This window comes from Centruroides vittatus, unplaced genomic scaffold, assembly GCF_030686945.1.
Source record: "Centruroides vittatus isolate TY-2023 unplaced genomic scaffold, ASM3068694v2 contig_357, whole genome shotgun sequence".
Lineage (NCBI taxonomy): Eukaryota > Metazoa > Arthropoda > Arachnida > Scorpiones > Buthidae > Centruroides > Centruroides vittatus.
The window spans coordinates 1,618,345-1,633,202 of record NW_027122180.1 but is presented as its reverse complement, the minus strand read 5'-3'; the positions used below and the strand labels follow the sequence as shown (position 1 = coordinate 1,633,202).

Genomic DNA, 14,858 nt, shown 5'->3' with positions numbered 1-14,858 from the left:
GTACAGGTGGCCCCAGGCTGTGGGAGAGTCTAAGAAAATCGTTGATTGGTGACGACGTGGCTAGTTTCCCTTCATGCCTCACAAACCGGTTCATGATCCTGAAATGAATAAGTGTTAGAAGAGAATAACCAAGGTCTTTCCGGTTTATTTTAGCTTGTGGTTTCTTTCAAGTAAAGTTTCTAATATTCTCCAATATTGAAAAAATATTAAGAAATTGCTTTAATATTTTATATAAACGCAACAGAAAACTGTGAATTCAAATAAAATAATTTCTTACTGATTTAGTTTTTATGAAAGGGAAAAAAAAAGTATCTATATTTATCGTTAACGCTCTGAATCTCCGTGCTAATAATAATTCTATTGTTTCATTTTTTTTAAGTAAAATGAATAGTATAATATATCAAATTCAAAAATTTTTCCATTGGAAACCTTAAAATTCTCTTATCAATATCCAGAAAATAATCGATTATAATCATAATATTGATGTGTAATTTATCAGATAATTTGATACCTGAAGTGAGATAAACATTATTTGCAATATAAAAAGCAAGAGCCATGAAATTGAATTTATTATTAATAATAATGATCTTAAAATTCTTTCAAGCAAGAAAATGATCTTATAAATGATAAATACATTTAGTTTAATAACTTTCAAATCTTTATATAATAACAATAATTAACAAAATTTGAAATATAATCCATAAAAAATTTATTTGGACATTTTCAGCTTGAGAGAACAACTATAATAATTGAGTTAATTACAAATTATATTAATTTCTTATACAAAAAGAAAAAATGTTGTAGTCTAAAACAAATATGTTACTTATATATTTCTAAACAAATTTTATTTAATATAAATTTATTTTAAACAAAATTAAATATAAATTTATTATAAAGTAATAATTGAATTTTTTTTAATTAAAAATGAAAAAATTACTTAAAATATTTTGTGTTTGCATATTTAATATTTTTAATATAATCTATAAAAATTATGAAAACAAAATTAATTCGAATAGTGTAAAAGATATATTTAATTTAGTATAATTTGCATGCCAAAAATTTCTCTACATTTTTATAATAATTCAATATATTAATTTTGATTCCTACGATTAGCCTAAGAGAATATATAAAACAGGAAAAAAGTTTGAACTTTTTGCATTCTTGTGGTTTTTCTACTTTTTTGGTTGGATAGACATAATTATCCCGTGATAAGTCATACATAAAATGTGAGACATTCTAGACCATTTAGAAGAGAATTTAAAGTTCATAAAGTATATAAATTTTTTTAAATGTTTTATATAAAATGTTCAGTTTCATTATAAAAAAGTTAATCATTTCAGTAATTTCAATTTTTATAATTATTTTAGTATGGTATTCTCAGACTTATTTAAATTGCACAGCAACCGATTTTTTTTTAATTTTATTGAAATTATATAAAATAGTTTCGATCTATTTTTTTAATTGTATTTTTGATATAATAATACAAATAGATACTCATTAATATTTACTATAGGCTTTATGGATAAAGTGATCCTTCTATGAAAACAAAAATCTTTGCGTATGAAAATGCATACGTCAGAAAATAATGAAGTTTTACTTTGTTTAATTTTTCTCTTCCACTTTTTTATATTTTTATAAATTTAATTTTTATATGTGTTATTTAATGTTAAAGTTTGAAATATAACATTAATAAATTTCATAAATCTTTATTTTTGATCAGGGCCTGCTCAAACGTCGGTTTTCGGGCTCAGAGGAGTCTCGCACTTTCAAATTTCTAATAAAATTTGATAATATAACTGTTTTGTTTCTGTGATCTTTGTCGAGTAAATAAATACATGTATTTAATGTTTGTAAATTGTGTTTAATAAAATTATATGATTCTTCGATTTAAAAACCAATCCTTTTTTGCAAATATTTTGAGGCTCCGCTTATAATTTTTTCTGAGGTCCCTCAAACCTCCAGTCGGCCTTATTTTTAATTATAGTCGAATATATTGTCACTGATAAATGGTGGAATAATTAATCGTGTCCTTAATATATGTATTTCTTAATAATAATTTCGATAAAATATTAATATAATTGTAAAACATTTTTAAAATATATTTTATAAGAAACCACTTTTTTTCGTATATACTTATAACTATATTTTTTTGTATCTACTTAAATCATAACAATGAATTTAAACTTTGTTAAACAGTATAACTGTTAATTACATTTTAAGAATTTAATTGAATTTTCATTCTATTTTCAATTAAAATCTATTATATACTATATTTTCAAGTTGGATGACTGAGCAATAAAATCAAAAAATTAGTGAATGTTCCTCTCCGTACGGTTTTTAAATGACAAAAGTTTGACAAACTTTATTTTCAAAATCTGATTTACAAATTAAGGGCCGTCCATTAATTAGGCTATGTGTAAAGTATACTGTACAATGAAATACTTTATGAAAGGAATGGAGAGATCGAAGCATTGTCTATGTGGAAGTTTTTTAGTGGTATTAGTGGTAGGCGAATTTGTTGTTGCAAGTCTACTTACTAGTCACATTGTGAATAAACTATTAGTAAAGATTTGCAAAACTTTAGAAAGTTATTTCTTCAATATCGGTGGGGTCCATTAATTATGAATTATTATATAAGTAATTACAGGGGAAGAATTTGCCAAAAGTACTGTACATCATTATACTCAACAGGAGGAGAGAAGTCAGAAGTGGCTTAAAAACTGTGCACGTAATTAATGGACAGACCGTTATGAAATTTTTGCATTGGGTCATACATATGCTTATTTTGATGTAATAAACATCATTCTGTGGATATCTTCTAAGAATATTTCAAGTTTTAAATGATGATGATATTGAATATTAGAAATAGATAAAGTTAAATACAGTCAAACCTGTTTTTATGCGGGGGATAGGGACCGCATTAAAAAAAACGCATTAAAAAAAATCTCACGAAACTTCACGAATGGCTGTAAATAATAGTTTTCGCAACACAATTAAAAAATAATTTTTTTATGCGGTCAACAGGGACCGCATAAAAAAAGTCTCACATAGAAAATAACTCAAAACCGTACGAAATAGAATTTATTGACAACAGATGTCAGCACTTGACTGCATCGTCTGGTCTATCGTCTGTTTTACATATTTTTGTCCAGGTGGTGTTTTGTTGACTTAAAAAGTAAATTATTTCATTTTTCGCATATTCGTGCAATAATATTACTATAATAAGTGCATTTATGCTATAATAAGTTTATTTAGCTATAATAAGTCAACGTGAGACATGACGAATCGCACGAGACTAGTCGCCAACTATACCGCACAAATTAAAAATTCGCATTAAAAAAATCGCACAAATAAAAATCGCACATAAAAAGAGCGCATAAAAACAGGTTTGACTGTATTTATATTTTAGAATGAACTGTAACTATAGCTGTTGTTAGTGTTTGATATTATTCACTAAATAATTAAAATGTATATTAAAAATAAATTTCATAATCATTGAAAAAAATTTTATTTCCAGATAGATATTGTTACCGTTCTATTTTGTCAATTCATTTGTCTCAGGTTTACCTCTAAATCTATTCGGATTTGAAACTTCAAATTTTTCAAATAACTTATAAATAGTAGGAATTATATAAATTTTATTTTATTTTTATTTTCATAGAAAATTTTAAATCTAAAATAATAAAACATTTGAATATGCAGTATTTGAAAATATTTATTAGAATTTTATTGAAATTTTCAACTTTTTTAAATATTGTTTTTAATTATTTTCAGGAATTTATGACTTAACCAAAATATTATTACGTTTAATGAAAGCGATACTGTACTATATATCAAAGTTATACTGTATAATTAAACTATGTAATTAAATGTAATATAAGTTTAAATTAAAGTTCAGTAATTAACTAAAAATGCATTCTACAAAACCTTATCGTTTTTGAAAGAACTTTTCAAAGTTCTTTGGAGTTTGGTAGATTGAAATCTTTCGAATACAGTCAAACCTGTTTTTATGCGCTCTTTTTATGTGCGATTTTTATTTGTGCGATTTTTTTAATGCGAATTTTTAATTTGTGCGGTATAGTTGGCGACTAGTCTCGTGCGATTCGTCATGTCTTACGTTGACTTATTATAGCTAAATAAACTTATTATAGCATAAATGCACTTATTATAGTAATATTATTGCATGAATATGCGAAAAATGAAATAATTTACTTTTTAAATCAACAAAACACCACCTGGACAAAAATATGTAAAACAGACGATAGACCAGACGATGCAGTCAAGTGCTGACATCTGTTGTCAATAAATTCTATTTCGTACGGTTTTGAGTTATTTTCTATGTGAGACTTTTTTTTATGCGGTCCCTGTTAACCGCATAAAAAAATATTTTTTTAATTGTGTCGCGAAAACTATTATTTACAGCCATTCGTGAAGTTTCGTGAGATTTTTTTAATGCGTTTTTTTTAATGCGGTCCCTATCCCCCGCATAAAAACAGGTTTGACTGTATTAATCTTATTTATAATATTTTAAAGTAAAAATTACATCTTAAGAATTTTAAATTCTTTTTGAATTAAAATTGATGTAATTTTGTCGTTATATATATATATATATATAAGATATATATATTTATTAGATATATATATATATGTTTTCTGAATGGTCTTCTAAAGTGTATATAGTATATTTTGGTGTTTAATCCAAGGATTGAATAAATACAAATATTTTACGTTCATTTTAAGAACTTAAGTTTGTTTTAAAAATAAATGTCATATCTGTCTCGTTTAATTTTTAGTTTATTTATTCTTGGCTATTCGCATTTTTATAAAATGTTATTTTTGATTAGCTGACGTTTTTTAACTTATATTTTTTAAAAATCATAATTAAATTACTTGAAAAAGAGTAATCGATTTTTTAATAGCTTGATTCACCATATTGATATCTGCAAAAAAATTACAATTTACAAAAAATATTATTGCATCTTACTACTCGTATCTAACACTTAATTAGAAGCCAGTTTCCCATAGAAAATCCTCCCGGAAGACAATTCCTCCTGGCAGATTGCCCATGTGTTACGTTTTGTTATCCTTTCAATTCAATCCAGTTTATTATTATTATTATACTTTATAGATTAACATTTTAACACGAAAAGACAAGTTTCAAGTGAGAATTTTTCTCAAATCTTTTTAAAAATAACTTCTTACTGTTAAGAGATCAAATTTTCACGCGGTTTCTTTAATCTCAAATGCATACAATACGTTTTGTATGTTATTTTGAGACATTGAAGATCAGCTCTTATTTTAAATTTATGAGGTTTTAAATTATATATTTTTGAACTTTGTTATTATAAATTAAGTCAGTTAAATTTATTTTCATAGTGCCAATAATATTTATCTTAAAATTCTGTCATTTGAATAATTAAAAACTTCACATTTATCATATTTAATACATTTTTTTAAAAAGTTTTAGGACATAAAAATCAGAGCTTAAGAACTAAAATTATTTTATTCGTTCACATTATGAACTTAATTAAACCTCGAGTCCGTATATATTAAAATGTAGATTCGTTTGAATCGATGAATATATTTTAAAATTTAATTTAATTTAAAAAAGTATAAAATTATGCTACTTTATTAACTTTTAACTTTTTTCAGTCAAAAAGAGTCTAAAATTTTCTTACGAATAATGTCAATTCAATTTAATTTCCTTTTCTCTAATGTAAATTATTTAAAGTTTAAATTTAAATTTAAATTTACTGTATTTATTTTTGAAAAAAATATGTCTACCATTTTTACTATTATTCTATTTAAAATGTGATTATTTGAACATTACATTATTTCAAATTAAAATATATATATGCATATTGTTAAATATGAATTACTGCTTCTAATTGTTCCCTACTCTGATTCAAACTTAAATTTCAAATTATACTCGTTTGTTGCTTTTAAAATGCGATTGACATCAATTTTATATTATATTTGAATAAAATATTTAATATCTCATTAAACAAAATTATTCAACATCAAAAAACATTAAAATTTATCATTATTACTTCCAATTTCGTACCAATTATCGAATCATTATTTGATCTGCGTGTAAAAATTCTTATACTAGGAAGGGAAAAAATTATTTCTGCATATAAATTCATTTAAACCCATTACTATTTAGATAACTTGTTATTAACTATATTCAAGCGTTTTTTAACTTTATTCCCTTTTTTTGCCTCTTAATTTCCCCAATTTTTTGTTTTAATATTAATATAACTTGTTATGGTCGTTACATCCATTGCATTACAATTAAAACCCATTATAAGTTATTCTAAATTCTTAATTAAAATTTATTCTATGTTACTGAATATTATAAAATTAGATTTGTTAAATATCAATGTAATGTTTTGCTTTGAACTCCAAGAAGCGTTAAAAATTAAAACAATATACTTTTTAATACAGTATATTAATTTTATATTCGTATCTATGGATTAAATTCATTAACTACTTTCTAAGTTAATATAATAATCTAAGCACTATTACTTCCCTGAATTTTAAGTTTTTATAATTAAATTATACAAAGTTTTGAACATATATTAAATACAGAAAGGAAGTGATTCTTATAATATTAGTTTCAAAATTTGTAAACATAAATTATGTAAGTGAATTCAATTAAAATAATTGGACGAGAATAATAGAAGTAATAACTTAATTATTATCATTAAATGTTTAAAATATATAATAATATATATATATATATTTTTTTTTTTTTTTCAAATTTACATCTGAAAATAAGCTAATTTAAACGAGTTTAAAATGTATTTTGCATTACATGCATTTGGAAATAAAGAAAATGAATAAAAGGTACTGTACAAGGCATCGTCTTGTAACTTTTAATCATGTCGAGTGATCAAAAGAAATAATTTGTAAATTTAGAAAATTATGCAGATGATTTTCGTAATATAGAAAATACATCAATAAGTTGGTTTGGTTTGGTTCGTTCGACTCGGTTTTATGGGATACAGCAACACAACACTTGGCGGCCTGCCAAAAGGGATGCCTCCCGGGAAGATTTTAGTATTATTATTCTCTTTAATATTATAGTCTACGTAATGTAATATTATTATATTGTCAAATATTTTAAAATTTAACAAGATGAAATAGTTTTATTTAATTTCATTACATTATAATTGCACGTGTATAGTATATATAATCTTAAAACCTCAAAAATAATCACCATCAAATAATCACGATGTTAATTAAAATATAAATTTAATATTTGATTGCAAATCAATCTATTTAATTTTACAGAATAATAATTAATGTACGAAAATTAATAGACAGATCATCTATTTAATGGTTGAAAATGTGATAGGGCATATTAAATTTCTTGATATAAACGATTGGAATTCATTTATATTGATAAAATAGATTTTTAAAATATAATAAATTATAGTTTATTACTTGTTCTGTCATCTATATAAGAACATATTTATCATTACAGAGAATAGCAAACTGACATTTAGATATTTAAAATGGAACTAGAAGTAGGATTAAAAACCGGAATTTTGCGATGAAAAATTAGATATCTACCAACGCTTTAACTTCGTATAAATTTTAACATAGTTATGATTTTAACATTATTGTTCTACTTAAATATGAATATTACATTTAATTCTCTTGTCGAATTATTTTTATTAACTATATTTATAAAATTTCTAAGATATTTTGAAAAAACGGAATTTTTGTTTAAAAATACATTACATTACAATATTTCATTCGTTTTTCGGAAAAAAATGCTGAATCTATAATAAAATCAGATAACAGACATTTCGTAAACTTTCTCGAAATTTCAACTTTTATTTTATAAAATATTAAATATTATGTTCAAATAAGATATTTAAGCTATTTTTGTTGCTATAAAATTGTGTAAAGTATTATAAACAGGATATAAGAAGAGCAAAAAATCGTAACTCTTCTCCCACATCGTAATAAACGCCCATTTATAATTTAAAATTAATTACTTAAATTAATAAAAATAAAATAACATGATTAAATCGGTTTTAAATACTATATTTAAATTTATAACCTAGTTATAGGCTGATCATTAAATTAAAAAAGACTAGTCTGTAATTTTATATTCTAATTTAACATTAAATTAGTTAAGCTATGATTAAATACACATTATAATAGTTATTTTCAAATATTGCAATAGGTTTATAGACCAGTGCAATAATCATCGTCACGTTTAAGCTGTTTCTTCAACTGTAATTTCAGAGATATAATCTTTCCGAGATAGCCTTGATCAAAGTATCATTATAATATAAAGAGTAAGTCTAAAAAACAAGAACTTATTGTAATCATTATATTCTTTTTAAAAGACCAGGTGTTTTCTCTCTTCCGGCAATTAAAATTCTGTAAAAACTGTGATGATTTTTTGTTAATGATTTCTTTTTACCTTAACCTAATTTATAAGATTACAAATTGAAAAAATAAGTAATTCGCAATTCACTAGACAGAGAGGTCAATGTAACATCGTCTCGATAATTCTAGTTTATCAAATCAGAACTTTTGTAGCCTTCGAGCAACATCTCACAATTAAGGCGAACTTCGAACAGGTTGTTGGAACTTCACTTACCTTGATGGTGATGTTCACTAACCTTGCCACCTGCATGTGTTGCGCATGCTCTTCAAGTAATGAGACAGTTCGCATTAACATTGTCGAAGCTACAACTTTATAGTATCGCATGCTCTCCGCTTATTCTCCTGTCCTATTTATTTTCCTCTCTATAAGGAAGGCGTAAACAAATTCTTTACGGTGTTTTGACGTGAGTGAAAGCATTCATTTATTGTGTTTCCCAAGAAGAAAGACACACACAAGCATGCAATTGGTAACGAAAGAAGTAGGTTTACAAACTGAGACTGTTTTGCCATATGAGATATGAGGTAAAAAGTTTTGTGATAATTAATTTTAATTAAAGTAACTTTTAAATATATTTCAAAATATTTCGAATTAAAGAAAAAATCTAAATTAAATCGTTTCGTAATTATTTTTATAGAATACATAGTCGTTATAACGAATACAGTAGCTATTATTATCGTATGTAGATCTATTATTTTTTATGTCACTAGGTCATAAAAACAATTCCATTTTAGATCTTTATTATTTATGCTCGAATAATTTAAAGATCGATACAGAAGGATTCAATAAATGTCAAGTTTTCTAAGTAGGTTGTAAACCCATATTGAATCCCACAATTGTAGTTGTGAATGTAGGACTTACGTAAGTTAACTGAAATTATTCATCATTTCATCATAAATTGTTTGGAAAAATAATTATTAACGCAATGTCACTTTATTTAATGACTCAATTTATTATAGAATTTATTATTTTTGCATTTTGCTATCTTTATTTTATATAGATTAATAGTTAAGATATTAGACAGAAGCAATTTACAGTCAAAGTTTTAGACGACAAAAATTAATAGTTAAAGTACAAAATAATTTAAAAAGTCAAACAGTAGACAAAATATAAAACATTAAATGAAATGATTATATAAAAACCGTTTATGTAAATGGCTAACATTGTCCTTAAAATAAATTACGACAACTTTATGACATTAAGCCATAAATTTTGTAAACACAATTAAAAATATTGTAAGCTTTAAATAACACATTTCTTTATCAGACTTATTTAAGAAGATTTATTCTGTAATTTATTTTGTTCTTTACGGTTTAAATAGTCAAATTTATCTATTTGCTCTGACAACAATCATTAATGTTTTTATACTTTAAAGAAAGGTAAGACTTTAATAGAGTTTTATACACATGAGCGAACTTGGAATTACTCATAGTAATTACACAATCTTAATTATAGTATTACTTTTCCTTTACTTGAGTTTATTTGTAATTTTTTTTTTATCTGATTTTCCTTAATGATGATTCTAATTTATTTCAAATCCCTATTTACTTCGGTATTATAATCACTGTAATGTACTGTACTTCAGTTGAAAAAAAAAAATGTGAAAAGCATGGGAGATAATTGTAATTACAATAAATTTATAATAATAAACTAATTTTTTGCGAAATTTCATAATTTAATCAGCCGAAAAATTGAATAATTTTAACATTATCTTCGATTGAATAAATTCATTAATTGGAAAAGTTTTTACTCTATTCTGTTAAATGAATAAAGTACCCGATTCTTACAACGCAACAAATTTATCAATTATTAAATTTATCCAGTTTCTGAACTTCAAATTAGACAAAAGTTATTAAACTATTTTAGTCACAATAGAATTTTTCGATGTATTTATATTCATATTTTATTGCAGAACATCAAGAACATATATTATTAAGAATGATTTTAATCTTAAAAATGAAAATTTAATAAATATAATAAATAAAAATAAATAAATGATTCATAATTGAAATTGAAGTTTTAAGAAATTGCAAAGAACTTAAACTGTGTAGAAAATTATAATTAATTTTTTTGTAGGTCTGTCTACATTATGTGGAAAAAAGTAAAAAGTTTTGTTTTGTTTCGAATAGATTCTCTTTCTTCTTTATTCATGATGTAATAAGGTATAATTTTAAAACAAAATTTGGTATATTTGATAACTTTTAATAACTTTCTGATAAATAGCATTTTGTTTAGATTTTTACTAATGACAACCTTTTAGTTTTAAGTAGATTATAATTCATGTATAATTTCTTAATGTATTTTGGTATAAAACCAAAATACATTTGTAAAATAGTTGACATCAGTTTTGGGAATACGAGCTGACAATTTATTCTTGAATTATTTTATTTTCTGGATATTTATTTTAGTAATATTTACTGAATTATAATTCCATGTATTAATTTACACGCAAGATGAAATCATACGAAATAGAAGTTCTGTAAATATTTACCAATATTAATGGCTTTGGTAAGATAGTAGGTTGAAAATTAAATTATTGAGGTTAGTATATATATATATTACTTTATTATATATCATGTTATAAAATGAATTAAAATCTTTCTTTTAATACATCAAAAGGAAAATTTGTACTGACAATAAGAAAAAAATAAATCTATTGACAGTATATATATTTTTTTCTAATAGGACGGTTCATTTCGTATAATTAATAATATAAATATACGATGAAAATAGCTTATTTATTTATTTATGAAAGTTCTAAATCTTTATGAGAGAATTATTGATTGAATCAACTTCTAAATATGATATATTACCATTCGTTTTAATTCTGCTGCATTATTCTACCAATTTTTGGCGAGGAATATAATATATATTATATTATATAATACATAATATTATATATATATACATGCCTATAATAAAAAAGTTGTTGCTTCCGTAAAACTCGCTTACTAAAATTATATGACAATATTATATGGCATCATTAAAAATTTACAATTCGTTTAATTTGTTGTTACTGAACTTCAAAACTAAAACCGGTCTTTCCTAATCTCACAAAACATCCACTTAAAAACTTCTGTTTCATATTTTCAATTGTAATTAAAGTTACAGTTGTACTTTATAGCTAGAGGCTTAAATCAGAATGCCTGGGAGGCAAAAGCATTCAGCTATTAAAACATGGCTAGAACTATTCAATGAACATTGTAAAATATGAAATATGAAATTAAGAGAAAGCTTACATCTTTCTATACAAGCCTATATGAAGACAGAGCTAAGGATGTGTTTTTTATTTGTGATAAATAAGAAGTAAATTAAGCATTTAAATTAAGATATTAAGAAGTAAATTAATATATAAAATATTAAAAATATTTTTTGAAAAGAGTTTGCTAATTTGTTTAAAAATATAAACTCATATTTATTCAAACTCATATCAACACAAAATATTAATTTTAATTAATTAAGATTTATTTAATTCAAAATCAATTGAACAAATGGAAATTTCTCGTACGAAAGAAATAACAGATCTAGGAATAAAAACATTTATTCGATAATATTTTAAAATTTTGATAGTTTTTTTTTTAAATTCAAAACTCGCTTAATGAACGAAATAAAGTTTTTGGTCCACAATGGTCCTTCTAGGACGAGGTGCATTTAACCTATCGGCCTCCACCTGTACAATAACAATGAAATGAATAAATTAATTACATTTAATCCTTGATTAACATTATAGGTTTGTTCCGTGTAAATCGAAATTTTATAAATTTTATAAAAATAAATTCCAATATTCAAATTTTTATTAACCAATATAAAATGAATGAAGGTGAAATTTCTTTCCGTATCTTCTTCATAAAGAAACAATTTTCTTCTGTCTTTTTATTTGAAAGTCTTATATCTCTTCTATTACAAACTTCTTCGATCCAGTCAATATATAATGAAATTAGAATAGATGATACGAATTTTCTTTAAAAAATTAAAATTAATGTTGCTTTGAAATAAAATTACTGAATTTAAATATTCCTAACTTTTAGAATAGTTTATAATTTGTAATACAAATTTCAGATTGTTAAGTATAAAAATAAACGAATATTAACTTTTCATTTTCAAATTATAAAGAATTGATTAAAATATCATATCTTTTCTGATTGTTTTATATTGCTAAACAAACATTTTTTGACTGTTTGTAAACACCTTCATTCAATAATTATACTTTAGTTATTCTTCATTTCATTCATTGAGAGGTTCTTGAACTCTTAAAAAAAGTGATAGTATTTAATCATCTCTAAGATAAAGACCTACAGACTTCCTCCTTATTTTAAAAGAAACCATTATTAACAATAAATATCTTGGTACAAGAGAGCTATAGCAATTATATTAGATAAAATATCAATAAGATTTTATTTTTTACAATTTAATCTTTTATAGGGTGTACTATAAAAAATTCTAATTAGTGAAATGAAATTTTATTTCAACTAGTTTTTTAAAAGTTTTTAAAGTTAATTTTGAATTTTCGTTACGGTCGGAAAACACGCAATAGTACTGTACTTTTAATAAGATTCAAATGACTTTTTGTGAATGTTTTGTATATATATTTACTGAAAAGATATAATTCTAATTTGTTCATATCGTGTCACGATCATCACGGATGTTTACGATTGAATGATCCTGGTATATTAAGGTCAAACTTAATATGTTGACAATGAAATAAAATATTCCAGCTATAAATTAAATTTCCATTATGTTTTATAAAAAAAAAAAAAAAAAAAAAAATTCAAATGGGTTAATTATTAGCTGAATTAGAACTATAATATTGTATAATAATATTTAAATTCAGTAAGTTTACAATAAAAATAATTATTTGTTATGTACCAATATATGTAAACTCTTTGAATAATAATTACTATACGTGCAGAACGTATTTATGTATTAATTCCGCATTAAACATTTATAAAATATATATAATCCTATGTGTTATGAAAAAAGTAATAATATAATAAAATAAAACTAAATAGTTATATTTAGATTTTTTAATTTATTCATCTGTTGACACAAGGTATATAAAACGATAAATTATATTTAGTTTTAGTTTATTTATTTTTAAAATGGTTATATATACATAAAATTTATTAGTTTATCTTGTATAATTAATACAGCGCCAAAATAAAAGTCATCATATTACTTATGTTTTAGGTTAAAATTTTTATGCTCTACATCCCATCATAGTTTTGACCAGGAAGTGTGACAATAATTCTTTGTACAGTACCTCTTTTTTAATTTATTGAATGGCATTATAGAAATGAAAAAATTTAGTCTTCATATTTCCGTAATTTCTGAATTAAGATGTTTCTTTTGAGAATAATCAATCCCTCTTGGACTAAAACAAATGTATTATTAGATCATTTTATAATTTATGAAATCAACGTTACATTGTTTTTATTTTGATTTTTTAATGTTTTGTTATCTATAAAATTGATGTAATGATCTTGAAACTGTTATATCTTAGAGATAATATCTTTTATATCTTACTAAAAAAATTATTAAAAATCTTCAAAATATAAAAATAGAACCATCATTTTTTGAATAAAAATATATTATTTATTTATATTTTCTTGGAAAGTTATTTACTATGCATGCATGTTTTATTTTATGAATGTAACTCATATTTTGGAAACTTACTCAAATCATTTTTGTAAATTAAAGTTAGAGACGTCATAAGTTTTTTTTATCTTAAAGCTGTACCGGGGATTTTTTAATTGAAAAATTCATATTCCAATCGATTAGATTTACTACAGTTTATAAATAATCATCAGTAAAGTGATTATTTTCGAATTATACAACGAACATACAACGTTCTGTAACGAATTTAAGTTTTGAAACGCATGCAGTTTTTTACATTATTAATAGTTATATTCCCATAATTTTATTTTTAAAATACAGTATCCCCTCGTTATATCGCACATCCGGATATATTGCGCTTTGTTTGGTCCCCCAAATTTCAAAAGCACTTGGGCCAATAAATTTTAAAATATCAACTGCCATTGAATTTCTTTTTGCAATGAAATACGGTATTTTATTCCTACCATTATTGTCTTTGAAACTTCAACTGCAGGTGAAATAAAAAAAACAAAAAATCCGTCAAGATCTAAACAAGCAAAACGGATTGGCAGATCAATTATCTTTTACGTTTCCTTTTGATATTAAAAGTTGTTTATTTATTGGTTTTGTTTGAAGTTATGACAGCGCAACACTTAGGCGATCTGCCTAGGGGGATGCCTTCCGGGAGGTCTTTTAAAAAGAAACTGACCCTTATTTAGGCGTTACAGACGTGGAGAAAACCCGGAAAACTCTACGTGGCCAGCCCGTCCGAGAGAGGCGCTGAATTCCCAATTTCAGAGAACGAAGACCACTTGCCACTGGTGGGCCCCTATTTATTGGTTTTAAGTACTGCCTTCTC

The 14,858-nt window shown here is 24.0% G+C and overlaps 1 protein-coding gene across 1 annotated transcript in view; it reads left to right on the top strand.

Moving 5' to 3' along the window:
• The first annotated feature begins 8,681 nt into the window (after positions 1-8,681).
• The window catches only part of LOC136974821 (calpain-9-like), a 74,250-nt gene continuing 68,073 nt past the window's right edge, over positions 8,682-14,858 (top strand). The window contains exon 1 of the mRNA XM_067269771.1: positions 8,682-8,931. The gene's annotated coding sequence lies outside the window, so the exon portion shown is untranslated. The remainder of the gene's footprint in view (positions 8,932-14,858) is intronic.